Here is a 14185-nt window from a genome sequence, read left to right as displayed (position 1 = left end):
GACAGTTATGATTTTATAAATATTTTAAGGAAAAATTGGGACTTGATAAACATGGATACACATCTACCAAGAGGTCCTAATGACTTCCCTAGAATAGTTTGTAGAAAAGGAAAAAACTTAAAGAATCTAGTGGAAACTCGGTACTCAAACTTTGCTACATTTAACCATGCAGGTATGAACAAGTGTCTGTCATGCCCCTATTGTAAATATATGGAGCAGGGAATAAAATTTAGTATAAGAGGTTTTTAATACAATACTAAGTAGAAATTTGATTGCAACTCCAAGGGAGTGGTATACCTGGCTAAGTGTCATACCTGTCCTGCCTTCTATATCGGCAAAACTGACAGAAGGCTTAGGGACAGGGTCTATGAACACACATACGCCATTAGGTCTAACAAATCAGAGAACGCATTGGCCAGGCACGTTATGAAAGCACCCACCCATGGTTTTACTTTTAGGGCTATAGATTGTATTGCCTATGACCCTAGAGGAGGGCCTCTTTACTTGCTCTTACAGAAATTAGAATTGAGTTGGCAATTACGTACCTTTGCATGTTACCCTCCGGGCATTAACAAAATGTATTCAATTAAGTGCATTCTACAACTTAAAAATTTGGTTAGGAGTTGACTATTATGCTGTGTTTAAAATGGTCTATGCATACTATTGTCTTAGAGTGTATTTGACTTTCATCTTCTCAAGTCAGGTTTTGCTGTTTTTCACTTACATGTTTTTATTTACATGCTTTTAAGGTTTATTATAATCGAACACAAAACAAAAATATAAATACATACATACACTGTTAATTTTAATTGTATTAATATTTCTTAATAGATAATTATTGATTTTAGATTTTTTACACTATTTATCTATTATTTTAAAATATTGCTTTAAAACAATGTGTTAGATGAGAACTGTTTAAGCTATATATTTTAGGTAATGAATGAAGGTGGTTGCCACTTTAAGAGCAGCTGATTCCTGCTGATTCAGGAACCAGCTGACTTTTCACTTCCTATATAGTGTATGGCCTATGTTGTATAATTATCTGAAGAAGTTGGGCTATGTGGCCTGACGAAAAGCACTTTATGTGATTTTTTTTGTTTTTTGTAATAAACAGTATGTTAACTCATCGTGCTTGCAGGATTTATTTGGGCAGTTGGATACACTGTGGTGCTTCTTCTTTTGGTAGTATGGATCCAGTTTGTGTTTGTGTCTAAACTCTCTATTTAACCCATAAGGGTAAAAAGTATTGAATTTCAAAATAAAAAGTGCTTCTTTATGTTGTAATTTACTTTTTAAATGTACATCTCTTTCACAATAAACTTTTTCTAAAACACTTCCTTTCAACTTACTCCCATCACTATTGTAGTACATTTTAAAATGTAACCCTAATGGGCTTTCCACTTTTTCATTTTTTTATATTTCTTAAATGTTCTAAAAATCTAACACGAAAACTTTGTTTGGTTTCTCCTACATAAAATAAGTTACATTCACATTTAAGCACATAAATAATTCCCTCTGTCATACAGCTGTAACTGTCACACACATCGTATTTCTGTCCATTTTGTATAATTACATATACTACAGTGACCACATGCCCGAAGACCAAAATCTCTAATAGATCTATTCAACTTTTCCACAGGAAATTTAAACTGAGCATGTATTAACATAACCTTAATACTCTTCCCCCGCCTATATGACACCATCGGTCTTTGAGACAACAATTCACCCAAAAAGGGATCCTGTGTTAAAAAATTCCAATGGGTCATAATGATCTTAACCAATTGTTCAGTGTAAACACCATATGTGGTCACAAAAAATATTTTATCCACTAAAATATTATTTTTATTTCTATCCAATCTACCCTTATATTCTGCAGCTATCTTGTCTTGATTACCTGACATAAGTCTATTTCTGGCTTGTTCTACACATTTGGTACTATAGCCTCTATTTTTAAATTTCTCACATATTCTTATTATCTCTTCCTCCATTTTACCATTATCGCTGGTCAACCTTGAAATGTGTAGCAACTCATTATAAGGAAGAGCAGCTATTAAATGGAGAGTATGACAACAGGAGCCATATAAAAAATTATTTACTCCCTCAAACTTGTGATGAACAGATGTAACTATCTTACTTCCTTCTACCTCCAAATTAACATCTAAAAATGTCATTCTTTCCCCACATTGTGCCCCATCAAATTTAATCCCAAAATTATTCTGGTCCAAATCATGTATAAACTCATCTACCTCAGATCTACCACCTTCACATAGAAAAATTAAATCATCTATATATCTAAAGTACTCCACTACATAACTTCTGAAAAACTCTATTCTATATAGAAATTGTGCCTCAAAATGGCCCATGAACAGATTTGCATACATTGGGGCAAATATTGCCCCCATCGCTGTTCCCTTAACTTGTTGGTACAAAGTACCAATAAACTCAAAAAAATTATTTTTGAGACAAAAATGTACCAAATCCATTATGTAGTGAGTTAAAGGGGTATCTTCCAAGAAAAACTTTAAGGCTTCGAAACCCATTTTATGTGAAATATTCATATATATATATATATATATATATATATATATATATATATATATATGTAAAGTGTTTCTCTAATTGTTTAATTGGCTTTGTTTTAATATATATATATATATATACATATATATATGGGTCTACCTGAGATGGTCGATAAGCCATTTGATCGACTTTTATTTGGTCGACAATTCATTTGGTCCACAGGCAGATTTGCCCCCCTCCCCAATGTTGTGCAACCCTGGAGTTGATCTATATAGTTAGGGGGTGTGGGGTGCAAAGCCCCCCACATAAAACTGCTTGTCGACCAAATGAACTGTCGACCAAATGAAAGTCGATCATTTAGCCTGTCGACCATGTGATAGGGATCCATATATATATATATATATATATATATATATATATATATATATATATATATATATATGAGGTTGTGAATGGATGTAATTGTACTCTGTTAAAGGCAATGGCCGAGGCGCTAGAGAGAGAGAGAGAGTTTACTTGTCTACAGTCATTTCAGCAATAAATTCTGCTTTTGGATTCACTGGCTGAGTCATTGTTCTTAACCATTTGGAAATGGTCTGTTTTGACACAGGTTGTCCCTTCTTCTTATCTTCACAAGAAATAAACAAGTGATATGAAGAGCTAAAAGATTTTGTTCTGTCTCTCTCAATTTTAGGTTCAAGAAATAAAACAGGGTTATGGATAGCTTGACAACATAAACTTGGATACCACTTTAGGCATAAAAGAATTAGTTCTCAAAGAAACCCTGTCTCTGTGGAAAATAAGATAGGGTTAACTCATCATACGAACTTGCAACTCCAATACTCTTCTTGCAGAGATCAGATCAATCAGTAAAACAGTTTTCTATGTTACAAACCTCAACTCAGTCAGGTTAGCTGGATTAAATGGAGCAAGTGTTAGCTTCTCTAACACAAAATACAGATCCCAGGGAGGGGGCACTGTTTTTCTTGGAGGCTTCTTATGCAAAACCCCTTTAAAAATCATTTGGACATGAGAATGCATTGAAAGAAGAGGTTTCATAGGCAGACATACAGAAAAGGCTGATAAATGAATCTTGATGGAAGAGTAAGAAAGACCACAGGTTAACTCACACAAACATTTTAAAACCAGAGAACAACTAGTCCTGAATTGATGTTTTTATGTTTTTTTAATAACACCCTTATTGAATTATCACCCAAGACATAGGGACACACAAATTTATATAAAACAAAACAAACCATGTTAACATGTTCACAGTTACAAACATTATGCATCACATATATTTTCTGTACAATTATTATCAATCCAACATTACATAAATCGGTCAATTCCTGCTTTCTCTAAACTCATTCCTCTTCCAAAACATTATTCCCCATATATTGCTCCTACAGTTTCCATATTTTCTATGTAATTTGCTTTTACTTTGTCTAAAAATCCTGCTTTCAGTTCTTTTCTCTCTGTTGCAATATTCACTACTTTAAATACAGTTGTTTTAGACTCTGATTTCCGTTTGCTATTAACTGCTTTTTTGGCAGCCACCAGGATTAAACTTAACAAGGCCTTAAGCTGTCTAGGCAATTCAAATCCTGAATCTCAACTACAAAAAAAATGTCCTTAGTTATACCTACTTGCACACACAATATTTCTGATAGAATACTCTGTAGTGAATTTTTAAAGACTCCCAAATCATTATACTCCCAAAACACATGTTCCCTGTTACCTCTTTCTTCCCCATCATACCTTCAACATTTGCCATCTATATGAGGAAATTTCTTTGGCGTCTGCTTGGGATATAAAAATACATATGCAAATACTTTCAAGCAAAAATCCAAAATCTTCTAGAATTTGTTACATATTTGGGAGCCATATGTACATATGCCCTCCAATGTTTCCTTGTGAACTGCTTATCCAAGATCTCTTCCCAATCTTTTCTAACCTCCTCTGATTGACCCCTATAGTTACTATGCAATATTTTACATCCCCTACTAATTAGCCTTTTTTTAACTGCAGCTTTTGTTCCAGATTCAACTAAAACTCTACCAGAGCAGGTATTTAACTTAGAATTCTCATCAGATATGGGTAAAGAGAAAGGGATATATCAATCCCTGATAGGGAAGGCAGTCTCTAGCCTGCAGTTCAAATGTCTTCTTGACCTCCTCTCACTTTACTACCTTTCTATCTTCGCCAGTTATTTGCTCCCAATACACTTACTTTTCCATTTTTTCCCAGTAAATTCAAGCCCCTTCTTGCTCATTCTTTGTACCCCTAATTGCAGTCATCCCTCTCAACAGTATCACCTTTCTCCAGTCTTGTGTTGGCTTAGTTCCTAGAATACTTTCTGTTACTTTATAAATATAACATCCCTTTTTTAATTTCTCCAAATTTTTTGGGTTTCTAATACTGTGGCAGGAATGGACCCCATTCCTAAGTCAAAGTATAATTAAAGTTCATGAAATTAGTATTGGTTCAATCTTTGATGTCAACCAGAAGTGATCTTTGTATCACTCACAATGTGCCCAGTAATGACTCCTTCTGCAATTCGTACAGAGTTACATGTATTGGTAACATATCTAAATATGACTGTAGATTCTTTTTATAAGACCCGTTACTCCACTACTATTGGAACTGTCTGGGTATCTATTTTCCACATTGGTCTCATTTCTGCCTGCAAATCCTGATACTTTATGACTTTGTGTCTCTCTGTATGCAAGACACTGTAGTCACTGGGTGTAGCGATTTCAATGATCAATCCTACTTTTGTCTTCTTTTCATGGACCAGTATATCTGGTTTTCTCGCATCTGTCTTTTGAACTGTTGGTAATGGGTAATCCCATGTGATGTAGATTTCTTCATTTTCTATGTTCTTTGTGGCTTATGTTTCCTGTGTTTTTCAGCTACTTCAATATTATAATGTTTGCACAATTCCCAGTGCAACAGTCTTGCCACATTATTATGCCTTTCAGTACACAGTCCTTCTGCCATTAGTATATCACAACCAGCAATGAGGTGTGCGACTGTTTATAATTCTGTTTTACAAAACCTACATTTGTCTGTTTCTCCCACATGTTCAATGGACTTTGTAAACCAATGTGCATGTAGCCCACTATCTTGGGCTGCCAATATTAACCTTTCATCTTTTGGCTTGAATTTGCCTCTCCCTAACCATGTTCGATCCTGATCAACATGGGCTTATTCCAGGAGTTTTCTATATTTGCAACTATAGTTATGCATTTTCCACATTTCTTGCCTTCTCATCTGATCCTTCACCTTTTGTTCTTTCTTCTGTTTTTTTTGGCACATTCAGTTGCTGTCTGATTTTTATCTACTTCTGGTTTGATTTCCATTCCCACTTGATGCCAATATATTTCTGGTAGACTAAGAAGGGAAGTCATCTTAGATTTATTCCTCTCATGTTTCAAAACTTTCACTACATTTGGACCTTGTGAGGTTAGCATGTACGCAGTCCCACAAATGCAGATTTATATATGTAATCAATTTCAAGTAGGCCCATACTTCCTTCTGAACAGGGAATATATAATTTTGGTAAGCAATGATTTTTATAAATCACTTAATGAGCATGAAACATCCTTTTTGTTTTCCTGTCTAATCTATTCAACACCTTTTGGGGCCAGTCTATCACTCCAAATCTGTAAGTTAGGACAGGAAGAGCAAACTGGTTTATAGCTTGAATTTTGCTCCTAGATGTCAACACTGTTTTCAGGATTAATTTAAGTCTTCTAATATATTCCTTACTAAATTCTACTCACATTTGTTCATGTTTTATTGTTGCTCCTTCATCAATTCCCAAATATTTACACATTCCCTCTTGCTCAAGTTCACTTATATCATATTCTTATCCCAAACTGATGTTTTCTTGGTGCTGCAGCTTTCCTGTTTTAAAGGTTGTTTTTGCACATTTATCAAGACCAAAAGACATAATCTGAAAAAATCTTAATGATTATAAATTCTGTCGGCATCAATTCCAGTGTATAGTTCATACGTTGTCAGAAGGCAAGTTATTGGTCTATAATTTTTAAGGTAGCTTGCAGGTTCACTCTTAAGTAGGAGCATTGTTTTTCCTGTTGTTAGCCAGGTTGGTGCCTGTTCAGGGTGTGCATATAAATAGTTCTTACTCATGGCTAAATATTCATGCAAAGATGTTAATACAGAAGTTAAGTACTGCATCTGGGCCTGGGGTTTTCCAGTTAGAGGCTTTTCTTACCTTTGTTTCAATTGTTTTGGCTGTTACTTCATCCCATTTCATATCCTGTACTTTTGAACTTCTTACTCTTTCTTTTACTTCTATCCATTTAGCATCTTTGTTATGTTCCACAGGATCTTCATAAATACTTCTCCAAAATGTATCTATTTCTTCTTGTTTTGGTGGTCTTTCAATTCCTTTTACCTTGTTTCCCAATTCTCTATAAAACGTTTTTGAGTCATCAGTAAACTGATTATTTTGCATTTTTCCTTTATATCTGTGTATCTTCTAAGTTTTTCTGTCTGTGCTGATATTTTTAGTTTACTATTTGCGATACTGTATGATAAATTCTGATCTGTTATAATATTGTGCATTGCTTTTATCATGTCTATTTTTCTGAGTAATTTTGTTGATCTGTTCCCTCATCTATAGTCTTCTAACAGTGACACTTCTTGTCTTAATTGCTTGATAGTTTTCTCTATTCAATACTTCCGTGATGGTATTCGATTTCTCCCCTTCCTTTCCCTTATTAGCCTGTGTTCTTATGATAGAATTTTGTGTGCTATTAATTTAGCTGCACGGTAATCTATCTTGTTTACTTCTGTTATATCACACGGATCTCTATGGACAGTCCTAATTACTGTAATCGCTTTCAAAGAGACTTCTTCAGAAAATACAGATATATTTACTCACTAATAATACAAGTTCAAATAATCAGAATGAACCAATAAAAAATGCACTTCAGTTATGACATCATTAAAATCAATTAACAAAGTAAGAATACAGAAAAAATAACCAATATCAAAAAATTTTTTTAACATACACCCTGCAGTGTTTTAAAAAAACAATTAATATTCACAGCCTCATTTAATCCAGGTTAATCAAAATTTAATGTTATTTGCCACAAAGCTTCTCTTTGTTCTAATAGAGTTTTAAAATCACCACCCCTCACATCCACTTCCTTTTGCGCCAATACTGAAAACAGAAATTTGTTGTACTGAGGGCATCTAAGTGTATGCTTATAAAAAGCATTTTTAACATCTTTTTTTTTATATTTTAATAATGCTCCCTAATTCTAGTATGTAATGTGCTTGTGGTCATCCCAATGTAAAGGCACCACAGTGGGACCACACCCCAATGTAAATCAAACCTTTACGTTTACAACTGAAATGAGCAGGGACTTTGATAGTGTAAGGCAAGTGTGCTAAGCTTATATATGGTCCTTCTAATATATACCTACAGGTATTACAGCAACCATATTTAAACATACCTAGGGCTCTATTACAGTTAGTTAACCTGTTACCAGTTGATACTTAATTTTTTTTTAAATAAAAATTTGAAATTACAATATTTCTTAAACACAAAAAAAAAGTCTAATTCCAATGACCTTGAAAAGGTCTTGGTTTCCTTCTAAAACTTTCCAATTTTCCTTAATAATGTTTTGAATGAGCACTGAATCAACTGTCATGTCCAAATTGCAGTATATATGTCCTTTATTGGTTTTATTACTAATATTATTTAAACTTGTATTGTTAGTGAGTTTTTCTGATTATTTAAACTTGCATTGTTAGTGAGTTAATGGATCTGTTTTTTCTGAAGCAGTCTCTGACGAAAGCGAGTAATAAATGCAAGTTTACGCTAATTTTTGGTTTACCTTTGACTGGCTATTCCAGTGGTGTTTCTTCAGTTTTGGTTTTCTGAAATCGTGAACTTTTATGGTTTTCTAGTCCTAATTGCTGTGTTCATCTGTTTTATCAAACTTCTAACTTTTTGGATTTTATTGACCTTCTGCAGTTTATTTCTTCAATCGATCTACACTGAATCCTTCACTTTGCAGGTACTTCATGACCACAATTTCTATTTCTTTAACTTCTTCATTACTAATCTTCTTTTTACTTTTCGACTTTGTCTTATTTTTTGTACTGTAACATTTTCCATGTCTGGATTCCTTTGCCTGTATTTCTCTTCAAATATCTTTGGTGCTGCTGTTTTTGTATTGATTAACTTTGCATAATGTTACAAAATTACAAAAGAGATGTGTCTGGAGCATTTTCCCCAGGCCTCCACTGAAAAAAAGAAGTTATGTCTTACCATAATGTTCCATTTGTGTTGTCCATCTTCACTCATCACTGATGGGTTATCAGTTCCATCCTCAGAACCGAGTCGGCCTTATACCAAGCTTGCACCAGCCATAAACCCTCGCGCTAAGCTTTTACTCATAATACCCTTCTCCTTGTTACCTCAGATCAAGTTTGCCCATTATTAGTAAAGCAGAGGCAGTTTCTGAGCAAGTACCCAGAGGTGGGATATGGACCCAAACAACCCCCCAAAAGCCATTCAGAGGGGGAAGGAGGGTGGGATGTAATGAATGAATGACTATGAACAACACAGATCGAATGTTACGGTAAGACATAACTTCTTTATCTGATGTTGTTAATCTTCATTCATTCAACATTGATGGGATAGAGTCCCCAGCTACCTTGTCTTCTTTGGGTAGCCCTTATGGAAGAATATTCCTAAATACCATTGAACCAAAGGCAGCTCTTCCCCTGGAGACCAAATATGTAATGACTGATAAAGGTATGAGGAGTAGCCCACATTGCTGCTGCACAGACATTGTCCACAGAAGCCCTTGAATGGAAAGCCACAGAAGTTGCCATTGATCTGGTGGAGTGTGCTTTGATTTTCTTTGGTATAGGGCTTTTTGAATGTCAGCAGATGAAAAGTATACAGTCTCTGAGCCATTTAAATAAAGTCACCTTAGAAAATGACTTTCTCATTTTAGGACCAGAAAATGATACAAATAGCTGGTCAAATTTGCGCATTGTTTTTGTCCTATCAAGATAAAATCTCAGCTGTCTGTGCACGTCTAATAAATTCAGACAGTACTCTCCTTTATTCGAGAAATTAGGGAAGAAAACTGGCAGGTCAACAGTCTGGTTAATAGTAAAATCAGAAATAACTTTGTGAAGAAAGGAAGGGTCCGTCCACAGTGATACTCTGTACTTGTTGAAAATCAAATAAGAGCGCTTTATGCATAATACATGAAGCTCAGAAATGCACCTAGCTGACGTGATGGCCACCAGAAAAAGAGATTTCCAGTATAAGAACTTGATGTCATAGGTGGCTGCGGGTTCAAAAGGAGGTTGTGTCAAAGACTGGAGGACTAGTGTGAGACTCCATGGTTCTATTTGCTGTTTGGTTGGGGGTCTAAGGTGAGATAATACTTTTAGAAGAGTTCCTATCAGTTCGCCAAAACTTCAGCAGTTCAAACACTATATGTTCGAACTGTTAAGTTCGAAAACTGATTATCACAAAGCTGCAGAACACTGAATTCTTTCCCAGGGAAAGAATTTGGTGGGCCGTTTCTGTGGCGTCACGATTTTCAGCACTGTGGTGGAAAGTTACGAGTCGGGTTCAGGTAAGTGTGCGATTGTGTGGACGTTAGGGTCAGGGCACGGGTTAGGTGAGTTAGGGTTAGGGCGCGGGTGAGGTGGGTGTGCGATAGTGTCAGACTTTAGGATTAGGGCGGGATAGGTGAGTTAGGGTTAGGGCGCAGGTCAGGTGAGTGTGCCATAGTGACGGACCTTAGGGTTAGGGTTTGGATTAAGGTAAGTGGATAGATAGTAGTGTATGTACAGTTTAGTGTAGGGTCAGATGTAGGATTTTAAGTGTATGTGTGTGGATTGCTCTTTTTTGGTGTGCTTGTGTTGTGTGTGTTTCTTGGAACAGCGATTTTTTTCCCTGGGAAAAAAAAATTGCTGTTCTAAGCCTTCAGTGGTTTTGCACTTTGAGGTTAGAAGTTTGAACATATGGTGTTCGAACTTCTGCCTTTTCGATGAAGTGATATAGACCCTTTTAGAAAGGTCTTACATAGATTAACGAGAAATCCTTGAAACCATTATGGAAATTTGAAATGGCAGCTAGGTGAACTTGAATAGTGGATGCTGCAGCTCCCTCTTTGAAGAATTTTGATAAGTAATCTAGCACTGCAATGACTGGAGCTGAATACGGGTCTAGTTTTCTCTGCTTAGACCAAATTAAAAACCTTCTCCATTTGCTAAGATATATTTTCCTGGTGGATGGCTTGTGAGAGGCCAGAATAATGTCATGCACTGGGGAGGAAAGGTTGCTCTGCCTGACGATCATTGGAAGTGGAGAAACCAAGCTGTCAGCTTGAGGCTGGTTATGTTTGGGTGGCTCAACCCCCTGGGGGTGAAAAATCAGACCTGGAGTTGGATCTAGAATCCATGGTTGGCATAGTAAGTGAGGCCAAAGAAAGGGGAACCATACTTGTCAAGGCCAATAAGGTGCAATGAGGATAACTTTGCTTTTCAACCACAGGGCTTTCTTCAAGAATTGGGGGATCAGGGGGACGGGATGGTAAGCATACAGAAGTCCCGTGGGCCAATCGTGGATTAGAGAGTCCCTCAGGGACTCCCCCTGTTGGGGAATTAGGGCAAAGTAGCTGCTGCATTTGTGGTTTGATGGAAGGCAAATAGGTCGCAGCAAGGCTGTCCCCAATGGCTGAAGATCCTTGCCACAAAGTTCGAATTGAAGGACCACTTGTGAGGCAGAGGGATATATCTGCTTAGCTTGTCTGCAATCATGTTGGAATCCTATGGAATATGCGTTGTGATTAGAAAGCGGCTGGAAGCTATTGCCTTTTGCCCAAATTCTCATGGCCTCTCGACACAATGGGTAGGACTTGGTTCCTCCTTGCTTGTTGATATACCAGACTACTGCCATGTTGTCTGACTGGATGGCAACTGTTTCAGAAGCAAGGACAGACTGAAATGCCGGCAATGCTAAAAGCACTGCCCTCAGTTCTAGAACATTTATATGCAGACTGGCCTCTATAGTAAACCATGTGCCTTAGACTAATAACCCCCACCCTATCAGGGAGGTGTCCGTGGTCACAGTGGCCCTGAGCTGACAAGGGCAGAAAGGGTGGCTCCAAAGTTCCATTTCTGGCCTCATCCACCAAATTAGGTCCTGTTTGCATCGATTTGTTATTCGAATCTGAAAGGACAAGGGATGATGATTTGGATACAACTGAGATAACAGAAGCCATTAGAGGAGTCTCATGTGAAGTCTTGCAAGAGGTACTACTGTTATAGATGCTGCCATTGAACCTAGGAGTTGAAGGAACTCTCGAGTTAAAACCATGTTCAGACAGAGCATCACTCGGAGCTGGAGCCATAGTCTTTGTAATCTGTGATCTGGGAGAGAGACTAAACATGACTGGGTATTGAACGCCGCCCCTATGAATTCTAAGGTTCAGGTTGGAGTCAGGTTACATTTCTTTCCATTTCTCCCAATTTACACAAATTCCCAGAAACTTTGCCAATGAGAGAGTGTAGTTTAGGGCCATTGCCAGTTTGTTGGGGAAGGTGAGAAGCCAATCGTCTAAATATGGAAACAACTGGAATCCTTGCAGTCTCAAGTGAGCTGTAACTACTGCCATACATTTGGTGAACACTCTGGGGGCTGTAGAAAGTCCAAATGACAGAGCACGGAATTGGTAATGATTGGCTCCCAGCTGGAAGTGAAGAAGCCTTCTGGAGGATTTGTCCATTTTGATGTGGTAATACGCATCTTGAGGGTCCACTGGGCACATCCCCTCGTTCCAAAAATGGAAGAATGGACTGAACAGTGACCATCCAGAAATTTGTTTGGGTGATGAACTTATTTAAAGTACTGAGATCCAAGACTGGTTTCCAGTCCCCTGTCTTTTTGGCACCAAAAAGAATCCTGAGTAGACTCCGGATCCATTCTGGTCTGGTGGGACTGTTTGGATGACTCTTTTTTGACGCAGCTTTTTTATCTCTAGAGCTGCTACTTCCCTCTGACTGGGTGGAATGTCGGGAATTCATCTTATTGATTTTGAGAAGGAACTGAGTGGGATGTGGAAATTTCTGGTTATTATTTTCTGCACCCAAGAGTTGGTGGTTATTAATTGCCGAGCAGTGTGGTGCAGAGAGAAATTCCCCCTGACTGCTTCCAGAGGAAAGCAATCAGGCCAGTCTTCAGGAGCATTGGTAGGGTTGGTCCAGAGAAGGAATCTCTGGATCCCTGGTTTACATGGGCCCCCTCTGCCTCTGTAAGGGTGTCTTCCAGAAGATCTGCCCCCTCTCCCTCTGGGGATGAACTCACCACCTGTGTCATGAAAAGGACCCTGAGACTTTTTGTGCTAGAACTTTCCATTCCTCTGGTTCCTGGTGTAAGAACATTGGGGGGGGGGTGGAAAAGTGTACACCTACGGCAGACAGAGTCTTGCCGTCCTCACACCTGGCTAGAGTGTTCTTCACCTTTGGGCCAAACAGGGAAGATGCTTCTACTGGAGCATTAAGAAATGAAGACTTAAAGGGATCCGCAAAATCACAAAAGCGCAGCCAGGCGTGACGTCTCCTAACACCACCTGAACACACAGCTCTTGCTACCCCTTCAGTTGCATGGGATATTAACCTCATGGATGAGTTGGATATCAATTCCAGGGTTGTTAGCTGTGAGGCAACTTTTGTCACATACCTCATCAGACACCGGTCCAGATAAAGATCCGGACAGTTTGGAAATTAAGTCTCTCTGGAGCCTAGTAAAATGTGCCAGGTAGTTCAAAGACCATATGGCAAAGGTTGATGAAGCAAAAACTCACTTTCCTAACCTGTCTACTGCCTGAGAATCCCTGTTAGGTGGATGAATAGTCTGGCTCTCTTCAGCAAGGTCTTTCTTTGTGGCCGCCTCCCCCACCACCATCGCATCTACTGGCAGACCTTTAGACCAATGTGGGCTTTCCTTGGGGGGGGGGGATAGAATCTTATCTGGTCTCTGTGGGATTGGTTCAATGGAGAGAGGATTCTTCCAGGCACCAAGAGGTACATGGTTGAGCAAGAAAAGCCTGCAGGAACACAGATTCCTTGGAGGAAGGATTTTGGGGCTTCCAGTCACCCCACTGTTTCAATATTTCAAGGATGTCTCCAAAGGAGACATCTTTAAGGGGCGACCAAGGGGACCCTTCCCCCTTCATTGTAATCCATATCCTTGGTAAGAGACTCCTCATGGGAGTCCACATGCTTCCTCTTGCACAACTTCTTTCATGGTACCTCTTCAGTGGGGGCTTCTGAAGAAGACTCAGAAGAAGGGGCACCCTTTGGTATAGTCTCCTGAGGCCCTTCCGCTTGATGTCTCAAAATGATGGCTCGCAACATCTGCAGCTCAGAGGGAAGACATGTCTGAGGGTCTGACACCGAACGCTTGCCTACAGAGGCAAGGGCCCTCTCTATCGCTTGAAAGGCAGGCCCGCCTGAAGAGTGATGGGAGCCCAGAACCAAGGATGGAGCTTCAAGAGGGATCAGTACTGACAGGACTCCCAGCACTGTGGATGGCAACACAAAAAGGATCGGAACAGTTCCTGGTACCGTGAAGCCCATAGCCCAATCCTGGACC

Source organism: Protopterus annectens, chromosome 16.part0 (genome assembly GCF_019279795.1).
Source record: "Protopterus annectens isolate FY-2018-M chromosome 16.part0, PAN1.0, whole genome shotgun sequence".
NCBI classification, from domain to species: domain Eukaryota; kingdom Metazoa; phylum Chordata; order Ceratodontiformes; family Protopteridae; genus Protopterus; species Protopterus annectens.
This window is presented reverse-complemented; position numbering follows the sequence as displayed.